This window comes from Strix uralensis, chromosome 6 (assembly GCF_047716275.1).
Source record: "Strix uralensis isolate ZFMK-TIS-50842 chromosome 6, bStrUra1, whole genome shotgun sequence".
Lineage (NCBI taxonomy): Eukaryota > Metazoa > Chordata > Aves > Strigiformes > Strigidae > Strix > Strix uralensis.
In genome coordinates, this window is record NC_133977.1 from 43,217,200 (window position 1) to 43,231,314 (window position 14,115).

Consider the following 14,115-nt stretch of genomic DNA (forward strand, 5'->3'; position numbering starts at 1 on the left):
TATAACAGATAATCATTGTCACCAGCAATGACAGGCTAGCACGTGCTAACGCCGGGCCTTCATTTTTGAGTATCACCAGAGTTGACTTTGTCATGAGTTGGGTGGGAATGGTCAGGGCCCAGAGCTTGCAGAAGGGTCCCCAGTGCTGTAATTTCCCTGTAGTGCTGCAGAAACTGGGGGCTCTTCTCTGGGCATAATAGGTTGCCATTATACTTCCCAGTGTGGCATTTTATCAGATAATCTTGCTATTTATAATGCTGGCTTGCTCCATAATATAGTCTCATTTTTTATAGTTCTTCTTTTAATGTCTTTCTTGCATTGGTATTTTGAGATATTTACAGCTAGTGCATGTTTTACTTAAAAAAAGAAGTGCCATTTTTCTTTAGTTAGAACCCAACATGGATTTAAGCACAAAGATGGTTTTACAGCCAGTGACTGGTGACATAATCAGACAGTATGGAAATTAAATTAGTCTTTCAGTGCCAAAATGTGTGTCTCTTGGTGAGTATGGTGGGGATGATGATAGATGTTGTTGAATAATCTGTGTTTTATCTGTAATATTCTGGGAAAGGCCATCATTCCCTGTAAGAACCTTGGCCTGATTTAATTTTCTTATGAGGTCTCAGTTACATATAAAAGAGAAATTAACTGAAATAGTGCCATACAAAGCAATCTGGAATTCCTCTCATCAGACAGTAAGATTTTTTTCATTTTCAGCCCATTTGCTAGTTAGCCTTTCTGTTTGCTTCAGGGAGTAAACTTCTTTTTTTCCAGCTTTTCAATAATCTGTAACATCTTTCAGATAAGAAGTTCTTACTAGAGCTGGACTTATTGTCTGGGTTGGTTGTTTTTTCTTTTCTTTCTAATAATGGTGTGGTCCACGTTTGCTGGCCTGGTTGTGCTGTCAGCTCCATATCTTGCACAGCAGTCCTGGCTGTGCTGAGCCATGGGCAATGCTTTGTTAACCCAAAGGATCTTCAGCCTTTTGGAGGTGGTTAGGGAGGTCTTTGCTAGGAGAGAATATGAAATATAATGATATTGGCCTAGTGCTTAAATTGGAAAGCAAACTTGTGCAAAGTTTCAGTTCAAATGTTTTAAAGAAAATGGTTTTATTTCATCTTAAGTATTCCTTTGTATTTGTTGTGGTAAAAATACAGCAGTGTTATGGCTATGATTGTGGAGTGTCTTTTGTAGAAGCCTGTTTTCTCCCAAGGCTGGAGGAAGAGATGTCCTCTTGGGCTCATTATTTATAGTGGTATGTGCTTACTGTTAGCATTGGAAGTAATTGTCAGAAAAGGTCAATTTTAGAGAAATTAGTAGATGAAGAGTAGTGTATTTTAAAGTCAGATCAACATTTCATTGATCAGACGTGGATCCCTCAACGAGTTGGGGGTAGCACTGATTGTGGAGATCAGGTCTAATGAAAACCAGTAAATCATGGTCTTCCAGCAGTGAAAATGTCAGCGGTGACATATTGAAAGCTATATATCGTGGCCTGTGGAATGCCAGATGATTCATGTGTGAAAATTAAGCAACTGGTTAAGTCGGGGGGGGATGGGGGACGGGACACATTTTGAAAACTGCATCTGCTTTTAGCATGTTCTGTATGTGAGTGTTTAAGGCAGATGAGTTGAAGCATGATTTTGAGGTATTCTTCAGCTATGCTGGAGATAACATCTCTTAGCTGGCAGACACTGGAATTACTGATGATACTCCATAAACACTCTGTACCTTGGGAAAGTGGACTTTCTAATGCCAAGATGATGAGGCATTTGGATCTAGCAACAGGCACAGCAGATGAAGAAATAAACGAGGGAACAGAGGAGTCTGCAGTGAAGCTTGATCTCTGGGAGGTGAGAGGTTTGATGGAGCAGGAGGAGGTCTGCCTGAGCTCCCAGTTACTGTTATCAAATACATTATTTAATGTCATCTGCAATATTTTCCATCCTGTGAACTAATGATATTAAAGCATCCCAACCAAATGAAATGGAGGGTGGCAGAGATGACAGTGCATGGAAAGGTGGTGGGTGGAAGGCGTTAACAATGGTGTTAGAGCAAATGCACGAGACATCAGGCTGGGGGGCTGGTTACAGCTGAAGACAAAGTGGGAATGAGGATGTCAGAACCCCGCAGAGGCTGCCTGACCACCCCGCATGGGAGCCTGCCCCAGGCTAGGCTCATCAGAGGCACAAGACCGAAGGGGTGACAACTCCCACATTGTAGAGATGTTCCAAGATGGAGGGAGAAATTATTTTTTGAAGTTTAAAGCTTAACTAATAACAGGTAGGGGTTATGTTTTAATTTGTGTACCGGAGATTGGTAAAGTTGCCCAGCAATACATACTGTCCCCGTGTGACAAGCTGCAAAATGATCTATGGAGGGGCATGTTCCAGTTTACCCCAGTGAAGCAAGTCAAGCAAGACCCGTACCTGTTCGTACAGGTGGGCCTCTGTGCGAGCGGGGCCAGAGGCAGGAGAGCAGGCCCGCTAGCTTCTGCGTTTGCCTCATTTTCCTGGGGGGTGAAATGTAGAGAGATGTGGTAAAAGTGTTCAACAAATGTGTTTTTTCTCTCCATCCTGGACAATCCAATCTCTTCCCTTTCTCTGCTGATCTCAGGCAGTGTACATCCCTGGCTCCCAGGCTCTGGCTTTAGCGTGCTTCACTCTCCTGATTTTTGGTTTGCTCTGTTTTTATTACCAGAACCAGGGTTTACCTGTTACGATGGGCACCGGGTGGTGGTCCCATGACTCTCGGGATCGAGCCCACCGAGTCTCCTTGTAAGGTCCTTGGTGCTCTTCCTGCCCCTTTCCTCTCAGCCCTTTTTTAGGTAGCTTTATTCATGTATCCGTTATTTCTGCCATGAGACAAAAGTAAAGTGTTTTGGGTTTTTTTTTTTTTTTTATTTTGGGAAAATATCAGCTAGCCAGGCACCGTAGTTTTAGGGAGATTCACTTTTTCTATCCTTGTGCTCTGTTGTAATTTGAAGATAACCATGAATTCACGCAGTAAATAACTAGCAAGCTCCAGGTAATTATTTCTGGTGGGTTAAAGTAACAAACGGAAGAAAAAAAAATAAACAACCACAAAACAACAGCAAAAAGAACAAAATCCTTTTCTGACATTGCCTACAAATGAGCAGGTCTGTTTTTGTGAGAAATCCAGAAGGATGGGAGCCTGGTTTTGTGCTTGCAGTGACTAGGGCAGCAGTATTTACTGTTATTAAAAAAGAACAAGTATAAATATACACATTAGCTTTGTGACATGTTAGCAGACAACTAATGATCATGGGGATGTTTTCCTGTTTAACTGTGTATAACAACAGTATTTTTGATGAGAATATTGTGTTATGCCCATACCCTTGCTTATGTGATTTGTACGCAGTAAAATGGAGGAATGATTGACAGTCATTAGCTATAAGTGAAATGTAGGGAGGGTGCAGAGCTTGTCTGAAAACAGAATGAAAAATTAAATGCACAAGGAAACAGGTACAAGGGGGAATGAGTGTGTCTCTGCTTTAGTCCTGGAGTTTTCTGCCTACAGTTAATTCGTTTTATAAGCAGTTGCCTCCAAACTGAAGTCCGAACAGCAGAGTGGTTCCAGATCACTTCAGTTTCAGAAAGATAAATTAAAACTAGCATTAATTCGGCTGTTCAGTGAACAGTGCGTACCAAGGCACTGCTCTGGCAGGCTCAGTCTGAGTCAGGATGAGCTTTTTGTCTCTCTAAATTGGAATGGCATTAGCAAGAGGGGGTGACTGTTGCAGAGAAGCTTTCTGTACAAGCGAGGGGTAAAGGACTTTCTGCAGGAAGGCACGTATCTACTGCTGCTCAGCCTCACAGCCCACGTCTGTGCGGGTGCGTACCAGGGAGAACACCGAAGTCTCCATCTCGGAAACAGCCGCTCAAACCCATCGGTTGCTGTGCTGGAAGCTTGAAAGGGTCACAGGAGTGGTGGCTAAAACGAGGATGGCAATTTATAGCTTCCCATCATGGTGGAGATGATCGTTTTCTTTTAATTGGCTTTTTTTTCCCCCCAACAAGTTAGAAAAATAAAGGAATTACATGGCTTTTTCTGGGAGGACAAGTGCCAAATAATTAATTGGCCATTCAATTCAAGTAACACTTGGAAGTCTTATGAAGCAAAGAGGGGGTTGTTTGTTTTGGCTTATGCTGGGTTTTGTTTTTCTGGAAAAGCTATTGAAAATCTGAATAAATTAATGATGGTAGTGTTTGTTTACTCCACGGATTAACTAGACAACTGAAAGAACACTAATCGGTCAGTTCTAATTTGGTTTTCTTTTACATGACTTCACTGATACGTAGCTTTTCTAATGTTTATACCAAATGTACATTAAAATCAGAGGGGTGGCAGTGGAATAACTTTGAGTAAAGCTTTATGAGAAAAGTATTTGAATTTCAGTATCACATGATAGAAAATATGAAATCAGACTAATTTTGCTCTTTTAATACAACTAATTATGGAAAGTTCTGCAAAGAGGGATTTCCTACAAAGTCTGTTCTAGTCTTTGTGGAGCAAAGGGTGGCTGTACAAATAATAAAATAGAGCAAGAGAAAGGTCTTATTTATTTTGATGCACAAACCAGGCTTTGGACGCCACCTCTGACTCGGCTACATGTGGACACACATAAACATGAGCTATTTTTTTTTCTATTGAGAGAAAAAATGACAATGAGATACTTATCGAAAGGATTGTTGTGCGAGGCTCGGGTCGCTGTGCATTAAATTTTGTGTAGGTGCCGAAAGCATATAGCTGGGAACGGCCAACCCATTCCCAATTGTTTCCCTGAGGGTTAGCTGCCGACATCGGTGCGGTGCCTTCTGCAGCCCGGTTTGAGACGTTCTCTTTGGAAATGAGCAAAAGCAGCCGTGTTTCCTCGTACGTGTCCCCCTCCCTTTGTGGCTTACTGGTATTTTTGATGTCTTGTGCCAACGGGAATTCACGTGCGGGTCGGGAAATAAAAAGTAGCATGAACTCTGGGTGAACTGCCAGGGGAACAGAGCCCTTCTGCAGCCTAATCTATGTGGGTCTGCGGCTGAAGCAATACCACCTGGTGTTCATTAACTACTACATAAATATGTTAAATTGTTTGGGGAAAAAACATGGCGCTACAGTGTGAACGGGCAAAGCAAGGGAGTTCATTAATATTTCGCCCATCATGAGGAATAGTAACGTCCCAATCCGGTTTACATTGATTTTGGTGACAAAACTCTCTTCAGTGGGGAAAAAGCTCAAGTTTTGAATTCATTCATAATAATAAAATCTCATTTTCACAATATCGTGTTTTCAGGGCTGATCTCTGAACTTCTACAAAGCTGGCTTTGGGTCGATGCCGAGCAGTCTGCGACTCGGTGCTTAATCTAGCATGTCAAATGTGTGGGGTGATGTCCGAGAAGAACTGTCACAAATAGCTCTGGAGAGCTGAGGGGGAAGGCATCAGCAGAGCGAGGACACAATGGTGCAGATTGATGTATGGTTTTATTAAAGCACAGTTTGTTGCATGATGGACAAGCATTTTGGTTTACACTTTAACGTCTTCTGCGGCGTTTAATACAAGAAGTCTCTTGTTGTCGATACTTTTGGTACAAAAATGCTGAACCTAACCTTGTAGGAAAGTGGAGAAAAAAAAGAAAAGTATTTTCATTTGAAGATGTCCTTTTCACCAATTAGATTTTGAAATGTCACTAAGCTGTTTTTTTAATTTGGCCCGAACATGCTTGGTTAATTGGGTAGAACACATTTTTGTAATCAGAAGGGTTTGGTGCTTTGGCTCTGCTTTGGTCTCTCCCCAATTATTCTGTGTAACAGTCTCCTTTCACAGCCAGAGCCATAATCATTTGAAAATGACAGGTTTGTTTAGAGACGTATTTTCCAGCAAATGCTTTTTTGCAAATTTTTACAACTTGAAATATTTGTTGCTGTAGCACAAATAAACTGTTCTGTGAGTTTACCCGGGGCTGACCTTAGGCTGAGCAGTCGTTCCTTTGATCCTTTAGAAATACTGAGTTTGTGCTGATGATCTTCCTGGCCTCTAGACTGTCTCAATTTTCTAGACTTTATAAAAATGTAACCTTAAAAGCTCAGTGGAATGATCTCATTCTTTTAAAACTGCTGTGTATATATATCTGCTAGCCTGGTACACAGAGTAGAAAACTATTTTATTGAAGAGTTTCATGTCTTGGTTGCAGATTAGATCATTAACCCACCATCTCTTCATAAGCGTGCAATACGTTCTCTTGTTTTGTTTGGTTCCCTCGTCTCTTTGGCATCTCTTACTCTTTGGCTACATTTTATTTGGTAACATGCTGCAATATTTTTCCCTTTTTCCTAGCAGATGCATTGCACAGTTGTATTGTCGGTGCTTCCCTGTGTTTTAACTGGAATATTCTTGCTTAGTGGGTTAAATGTAAGTAGGAAAGATGATCTAGGATGATCCCAGTTGCTGTTGCCATACGGAGCCTCACCCAAATTTAACGTACTGCATAAGCCCAGGACCTCATTTTCCTTTTCCCTGGCAGAGCACCACCACCCTGCCCACTGCCAGCGCTGTTTCATGGTGTGGCCACCAACCCTGGACCGGCAGTCGCAGCCTCCTGGGCCCGAAACACCCTTCTCCAGGCACCCCGGGGCCGGCTGCATGGAGCCTTGCACCTCCTTTTTCTACAGAACTTTCACGAGGAGCAGAAAGGAGCTGTATGTAACACGTGATCCACACCAATAGCATCCCCACCTTGAAGAGAGAAGCCCTTTCTATTGCCCCAGTGAATGTTTATTTAGGAAATAATTTAAAACCCCCCCCTCCCCTTTGCAGAGGGGCCTGGCCACTGGAACCCAGTGACTGGGTTTTTTGCTTCTTATTAGCAGGAAAACCCCAGGATTTCAGTGCTTACACGTGGTTTCCTTATCCTCTGTCTGTGTGGAGCCGGGCTGTCTGGGGGCTCCCTATGCATCGAGGTCAGCCCATCTGCCGTGGGACACGGGAGGGGCGAGTGCCGGCTTCCGAACTTCCCAAACTGAGCCGGGTCCTGATCTTCCACATCCCGTCGAGCTCACGGCTCGCTGCCCCTGCTGCCTCCTTTGCACGCCATGCAAAAACCTGGGGGAAAGGTCTTGAAATGATTTATCAGATCACCCGTGTCCATCTTCCTGCTAATTCAGAAGTGTTCATAGTCACGCTCTTGAATATTAGGTCTAATTAAAAAAAAAATAGTCGAGGCCCTGTGCCACTGTGTGTTACATGTGCTGGAGTGAAATGGGAATGAATTATGTCTGACTATCTCTCCTTCTTGGTTTGACAATTAATTTGCATAAATTGTATTGTCTCATATGAACATCATGGCCTGCCTGATTTTTAAGCTAAATTTTTTCTGTCATTTTAGGCCAAACACTAAGCATCTGAAATACTCAAGTGAAACAAATCTATTTCATCTCTTCTGTGCTTATCTGAAGCTGAACTATCCCCTGGGGATGCATGAATAGAAGTGATATTTTACTACAACTCATTAAAAGATGAGGAGTTTGTACAGATCCTAAAAAAAGTTAAGCTTTTGCTAGTTGGACTGAAAATATAAATAATACAAGTTGAAAATAGAAGCAATATGGGACTTCTAAAATAATCTTGAAATCCCATCTTGTTGAAGATTAAATTGCATCTGAGGGAAGACGGCGTGAGAGGAAACATATTGTCCCCCGCTTCACTTCCCCAGGACGTGGGCTTTTAGCTCAATGAACTACAGGCTTTGTAATTAGCAGCAAGGCGATTAGGTCATCCACATTTCGGAGAGTAATTTGTGCACTAATTGTGTTTGATTGTTTAATTACTCTTGTTTACTGTAATTGAGGAGAGGTAGTGAACCCCTTTGCAAGAGCTCCTACAGGTTCCTTAGATAGAAGTTGCATGTGCTTCACTACATCCCGTATTATCAGGAGTATAACGTATATTTAACCATTCCCAGGGCCAAACTGCAAAGGAAATTCTCTAAATGGCAAGTGGAAAGAAGCTGTATTTGAAGGTGATTCAAATGAATTTCAATTTTTGTTCAAAAACTGTGACGTGTGGTAGGAACTAAAAGGCAGGAAATAAACAGACTAGACAACAACAACAAAAAAAGGAAGTAGTTAATATTTCATCAGGATAGAGATGGAGGGAGAAAATTACAATTAGAGCTGGAAGAGTTGCAAATAGTCTCTGGGATTGCTGTCTGAGATCCTGCACAGCTGGTAGATGGGAAAACTTGCATTGCAATTTGGATTTGTCTTTGGACAGCGATGACGTTACACAGACAGATTTGGGGTTGAGTTTTTGAAGTTACAGAGAGATGCACGTGAATACACATATCGTAGATTCAGTAGTAGAAACTCCAATCTTGTAGTTTTACGTGAACTGGAAGAAAGGCAGGTGGGAAATGTAAAGAGCAGTGAATTAATTCTTAATGTTATTTGGGAAAGTCACATTGGTGATGTGCGTAAGGAGGAGTTAGTGAGGTAGACTTTGCATCCAGGACAGATCTTCCAGCATTGTCACACTGGTTGTAGCTCCTTTGACTTCATTTATCATATCACTGATGAATAATTATTGTCACATAGTTGAAGGATGGTCCAGCTGACCTTGCACAGTGGAACTCACAAGAGCAAATTACTCATGCTCTGGTTTCTGCCGTTTCTCACAGAAGTTGTTGCTTTGGCATGCCGGGCTTGATACTTTAGGGCTGAAATGTCTATTGCCTGCTGAGAGGGAGCTTTGCTTTTGCTATTTTATTTATCTGGAGGAAATGTTGCTTTAGGGTGCTCCGAGATGGACGCTCTTCCAAGTGAAAAGATAGCAAATGTCTTCAAGACGAAATGAGGTAGTAACCTGTAAAACTTGGAGATGTAGGAGGAAGGTGGAGCTGAGATGTCAGCAGAAGCATCAGCCTCCTGTGAGGCTGGACAACCTCTGTCTGCATCAGGGAGAGCAGGGCAAGACTTCATCTCCCACAGGACGGAGGTGGAGGGGCACTGAACGCCACGGCATGTGCTCACACAAGGAGGAGAACCACAGAAATGTCCACAAACCAGGAATTCCTTCATGCCTGGCTTTGGCTAAAAGGTTGTACAGGAAGATTTGGTGTCTGGCTCTTTTTTTTTCTTTTTTTTTTTTTCCTCCTGAAATGCAGCAGCATTTCCAGGTCCCTCTGGATGGCACATCCCTTCCCTTTAGAGTATCAACCACACCACCCAGCTCGGTGTCATCCAGAAACTTGCTGAGGCTGCCTCAATCCTCCAAGGATGTCTCCTTGCACCTGGCAGCAACCCAGCTGGTGGCCTTCAGCCAAGGCCAGCTAGCAGATTTCTACTGGGCTTGTGAAAGGGGCAGGAGGGACAGATATGTCCCCACAAATAACTGTCACCTCTGACAACGTGTCTCCCGGAGAACCGGAGGTCTGACGTTCAGCAGCACCTCTGCTCGAGGGCTCCTCAGTCCTTCCTTGGTGGACGGGGACCTTCCATTGTCCACGGCGCTGGTGACAGCAAGGACGACATGTTGCCGCCCTAATGCGACCTGACAAATGGGCAATAGGGCTGCTGCTTAGGGAATTTAATGGTTAATTTCCATAGCGCTGTGTCAGGGCAGAGGGCAGGAAGAAGTAATCCTGCTGCAGAGCAGGGATGGGGATGCCTTTCTGTCTGAAAGGTGCTGGTGAAGCTAGAAAGATTGAGTTAACTAGAATTTCTGTGTCAGCGCCCAAGACCTTTTATAAACAGACTGTATGATCTAAATACCATGTGACTATTTCCCCTAACTGCAATCCGGTATCAAATTCAGAGCGGGCCATGCCATTTTCTATTAGCGCATTCTGCAGGCGTCCTACTATGCACGCAAGGCTACTACATCTGGAAAGGGGCTGAGTTAATTCAGAGGGAAAAAATGTGTGCCCGTACGCTGGAGAACAAGTCTGCTCTGCGAGCAGAGGTTTAGCCCTGTAGTAGCCAATACGTCAGCAATAACTGTTTGAAAAAATATTTTTGTACAATGTTTGGTGGTTTTGGCTAAGAGCTGTGAACTGGAAGGGGCTTGTGAGCAAAAGAAAAAGCCTTCGTGCCCTCGATGAAGCTTCTTAGGGCTTGTAGGCTTCATGAAGAGAAGCCATCTTTGCAGGAAAATATCGGTTTGGATGATTTGGGGAAAAAAGTGAACTGAAAACAATTTATTTTTTTTTTTCAAACATCTGCAGGTTTTAAGGCAGTGCATCCACATATATATATATCTATATCTATCTCCTTCCTTTAAAAACAAACTGTAGTTTTATGTGTGGGTGTAAAAGTGGAGAGAATGAGTGTGCTGAACAGTAATTATTGAATATGTTTGATTTTATTTAAAATAGTTTTTAATACTCCATTCTCTGTGTAATATCAGTATTTTATCAACAGCTCCATGTCTCAGTGGAGAGCAGTGACGAGTGGCGTCCTCAGGGGCTGGGGCTGTTTAACATCTTTGTTGGGGACATGGACAGTGGGATCAAGGCACCCTCAGCAAGTTCCTGGATGACACCGAGATGGGTGGTGTGGTTGATACTCTAAAGGGAAGGGATGTGCCATCCAGAGGGACCTGGACAGGCTGGAGAGGGGGGACGTGCAAACCTCATGGAGTTCAACAAGGCCAAGGGCAAGGTCCTGCCCATGGGTCGGGGCAATCCCCAGCACAAATCCAGGCTGGACGGGGAGGGGATTGAGAGCAGCCCCAAGGAGAAGGACTTGGGGGTGTTGGTGGGTGGAAAACTGACTGTGAGACAGCAACGTGCGCTGGCAGCCCAGAAAGCCACCCGTGTGCTGGGCTGCACCCAGAGCAGTGTGGGCAGCAGGGTGAGGGGGGGGATTCTCCCCCTCTGCTCCGCTCTCATCAGACCCCCCTGCAGTGCTGGGTCCAGCTCTGGGGGCACCAACAGCAGAAGGACACGGACCTGCTCGAGCGGGGCCAGAGGAGGCCACGAAGATGCTCGGGGGGCTGGAGCACCCCCCTGTGAGGACAGGCTGAGAGAGTTGGGGGGTTCAGCTGGAGAAGAGAAGGATCCGGGGAGACCTTAGAGCGGCCTCCCAGGACTGAAAGGGGCTACAGGAAAGCGGGGAGGGACTCTTGATCAGGGGGGAGGGATAGGATGAGGGATAAGGGTTTTAAACTGAAAGAGGGGAGATTTAGATCAGATCTAAGGAAGAAATTGTTCCCTGTGAGGGTGGTGAGGCCCTGGCACAGGTTGCCCAGAGAAGCTGTGGCTGCCTCCTCCCTGGAAGGGTTCAAGGCCAGGTTGGACGGGGCTTTGGGCAACCTGGGCTAGTGGAAGGTGTCCCTGCCTGGGGCAGGGGGGTAAGAACTAGATGAGCTTTAAGGTTTTTTCCAACCCAAACCAGTCTGTGATTCTATTACCTTAAACATCAACAAATATTTTCTCAATTGGATGTAGTATATTTGTACATGTATTTTGCCCCCTGTGAAAGACAGAATTATGTGTACCCACACATCCATACTCAAAATATTTGTGAAATATTGAGCATTCACCTGAATGGTACTTCTATGTACACAGAAGTACCTATTTTTATACTGCCAGTGTGTGTATGAAATGACCAGGCAGAACATGCCTGCTGCACAGAGCAGTGACTCTAATGGTGGCAGGTGTTTTGTTCAATAATAAGTATTTTCTACTTCAGTAACTGCTGTAGTTGAAAGCAGCGGCCAGGCTGGCCTTGCTGTCTGCTCAGGATTGTTCTGTAACACAGGGGAGGGGGGGTAATTTTAATTCCTTGCCTATAAATAAATCTGTTTCAAACATATAAAATGGAGGTGGGGAAGTGAATTCTATATATTCATTTGTAGTTCTTGCAACTCATAGGAAGTGGTGTGGGTAATTTAGTTACTTGTAATTACAAGAGGCATGATGTGAGTATTTTTAGCGTGCAGCTGGAGGATTTCAGGCAGGACTAACAGCCACTTGTCTTCTGAATCTGATGACTAGGCAAGTGCTAACAGCTACGCACAGACATTTGGAGCTGGGCTGAATAAGTGCTCGGTCCCATAAAAGGGAGCGTGTAGGATAGAGGGAAAACTGGTGTCCTCAACTGGAAGACTTTGATCAGCACAGTAAATACAAAAGTTTTTTTGTGATTGTGATGAGAAAACCCATCAAATTCTGTTCTTATTATACTTGGGAGGAATTCCTGCTGTTATCTTAATTTTGCTGTGTTTTAACTTAAAATATTGCTTTTAAAATATTGTCCTTTATGTTGGTAATATAAGTTAATCATAGGTTGCTGCTGAGGGTTAGTGCTGAGCTCCCCTCTTTGGGATGGGGGAATCCTATTTTTTTTTGTACTGTTACACAGGATTGCTGCTGAGACCATGTGAACCGACAGTTTCACTGCAAACTGCTGATTCCTTGAAATGAATAATGGGACTTGTAAAATCTGCCTTCTTCTGTTTGGGATAAAAAAAAAAAAATCCAAAACTCCCTCTCTCCTCCAAACCTTCATTATCTTAACAGTACGAATATTTAGCAACTTCCACAGGTGAAAATCCAGTTGGCGTTGAGTGGCTCTGGTCTGGTGAGCAGAGAGGCTGACGCGTGGGGGGTGATGGACTGCTCTCCTCTTGCGTAGGAGAGGAGCTCAGGCATCCCAACACATCTTGTTTGCTCGTGCTGAGCATCACCTGTGACTCGTGTTACATATAGAGACGTGCCCTGAAACCAAACTCACCAGGATTGGAGCGTGTCTACGCGGTGCTGTTGCTTGTGTGGCTGGTGGCTCCTGTTGGCCTCGGCTCAGGACCATCAGCGGTGGTGTCTGGCCAGCTCGCCTCGGTTGGTGCGTATTTAGCTGTGAGGAACTCAAAAATGTGAATAGTCCTGAATCCATGTGCGTAGCTGGCTCCCTCACCGGGGTGGGCTCCAGCTGGCTTTGGCTGGGGGCTCTTCCTCCGGACCCCACAGAGAGCCGCCGGTCCCATTTCTTTCATCTTTCACGTGGCTGGGAGAGGTTTGTTTTATTTCCTTTCTGCTTCTAATCAGGATTTCATTTTCCCCTGGCTGTTACACATCTGTAGAGTAAACCCAATGGAAATTGGCATTTCCCCCTTCGTAACGTTAAAACAACAAAGTTTAATGAACCATGCAACATCTTATCTGTTTCCCTCACTATTTTTATGGATTTCATGGTGTTTTAATAAAAGGTCTGTTTTCAGATAAGAGCCGAGCATAACGACAGCCCCCCCGATGGCTGTTGCGCTGCTGGTCCTGTGTGGGACTTGACTGCAAGACAAACATTTGCATCCAGAGGTGGAAGGTTGCATCCCCACCCTTGGAACATTTTTTTTCCTGGAAAAAAACAAAAAATTGATTTATAATAGCTACCACGCTTTTGAAGTCGCTTAGGAATTATCTGGGTATTGCAGATTTCTTGGTCAGTCTGAGTGGAAAAAAAAAAAAAAAATCCCAACCCTGTGTGTGCTGGATGGACGCCAGCAGCCAGGGGGAAACTGGTGGCTCCTGCCTGGCTCAGCAGCCGCGTCCTCTCAGGGATTTCCTGTCCCACTCGGTTTTTGAGGCACATTTTCATCATTTTGAAGGAATTGGAATAATATCAGCTGTATTTAATGATGCACTAGTGTTGTCTGTTCCTGGATGGCTCCCCACAGCCTGGGTACAGGGTTTGGGACACTCCTGAAAGCTGCTGGTTTTGGGATGGCTTCATGGGTGGTACTGCAGCGGGTATTTATTTCTGCTTAAATTAGTTCCCTTTGTTCAGGGATGTGTGAAAAATACACTGCCTCACAGAGGGAATAAGACCCTTTGGAGCACGAATGAGGAAAATGCAGTAGTCGCTTTATGTTATTAACAGCAGCTAGCTGAAGATAGAGACAACCTGCAGCAGCTGGAGCTCCTCGCCTTTCCTGAGATACATGGAAAGCAAAGTGGAGCTTCTGGTTTGCCAAAAAGGTGCATTTTTGCAGGGTGAGAGCCTGTGTTGGAGTGTGGCAGATCCATCACTGCTCTCCTGGACATCCCAATGGGTCTCCAGCTACCCCATTTCCTTTCTTCCCTGTCCAATTCTGCAATTTTCCAGCGTTCT

At 44.3% G+C, this 14,115-nt stretch overlaps 1 protein-coding gene across 4 annotated transcripts in view; it reads left to right on the forward strand.

Moving 5' to 3' along the window:
* LYPD6 (LY6/PLAUR domain containing 6) overlaps window positions 1-14,115 on the forward strand; it is a 39,303-nt gene that overhangs the window by 13,685 nt on the left and 11,503 nt on the right. The window lies entirely within an intron of this gene.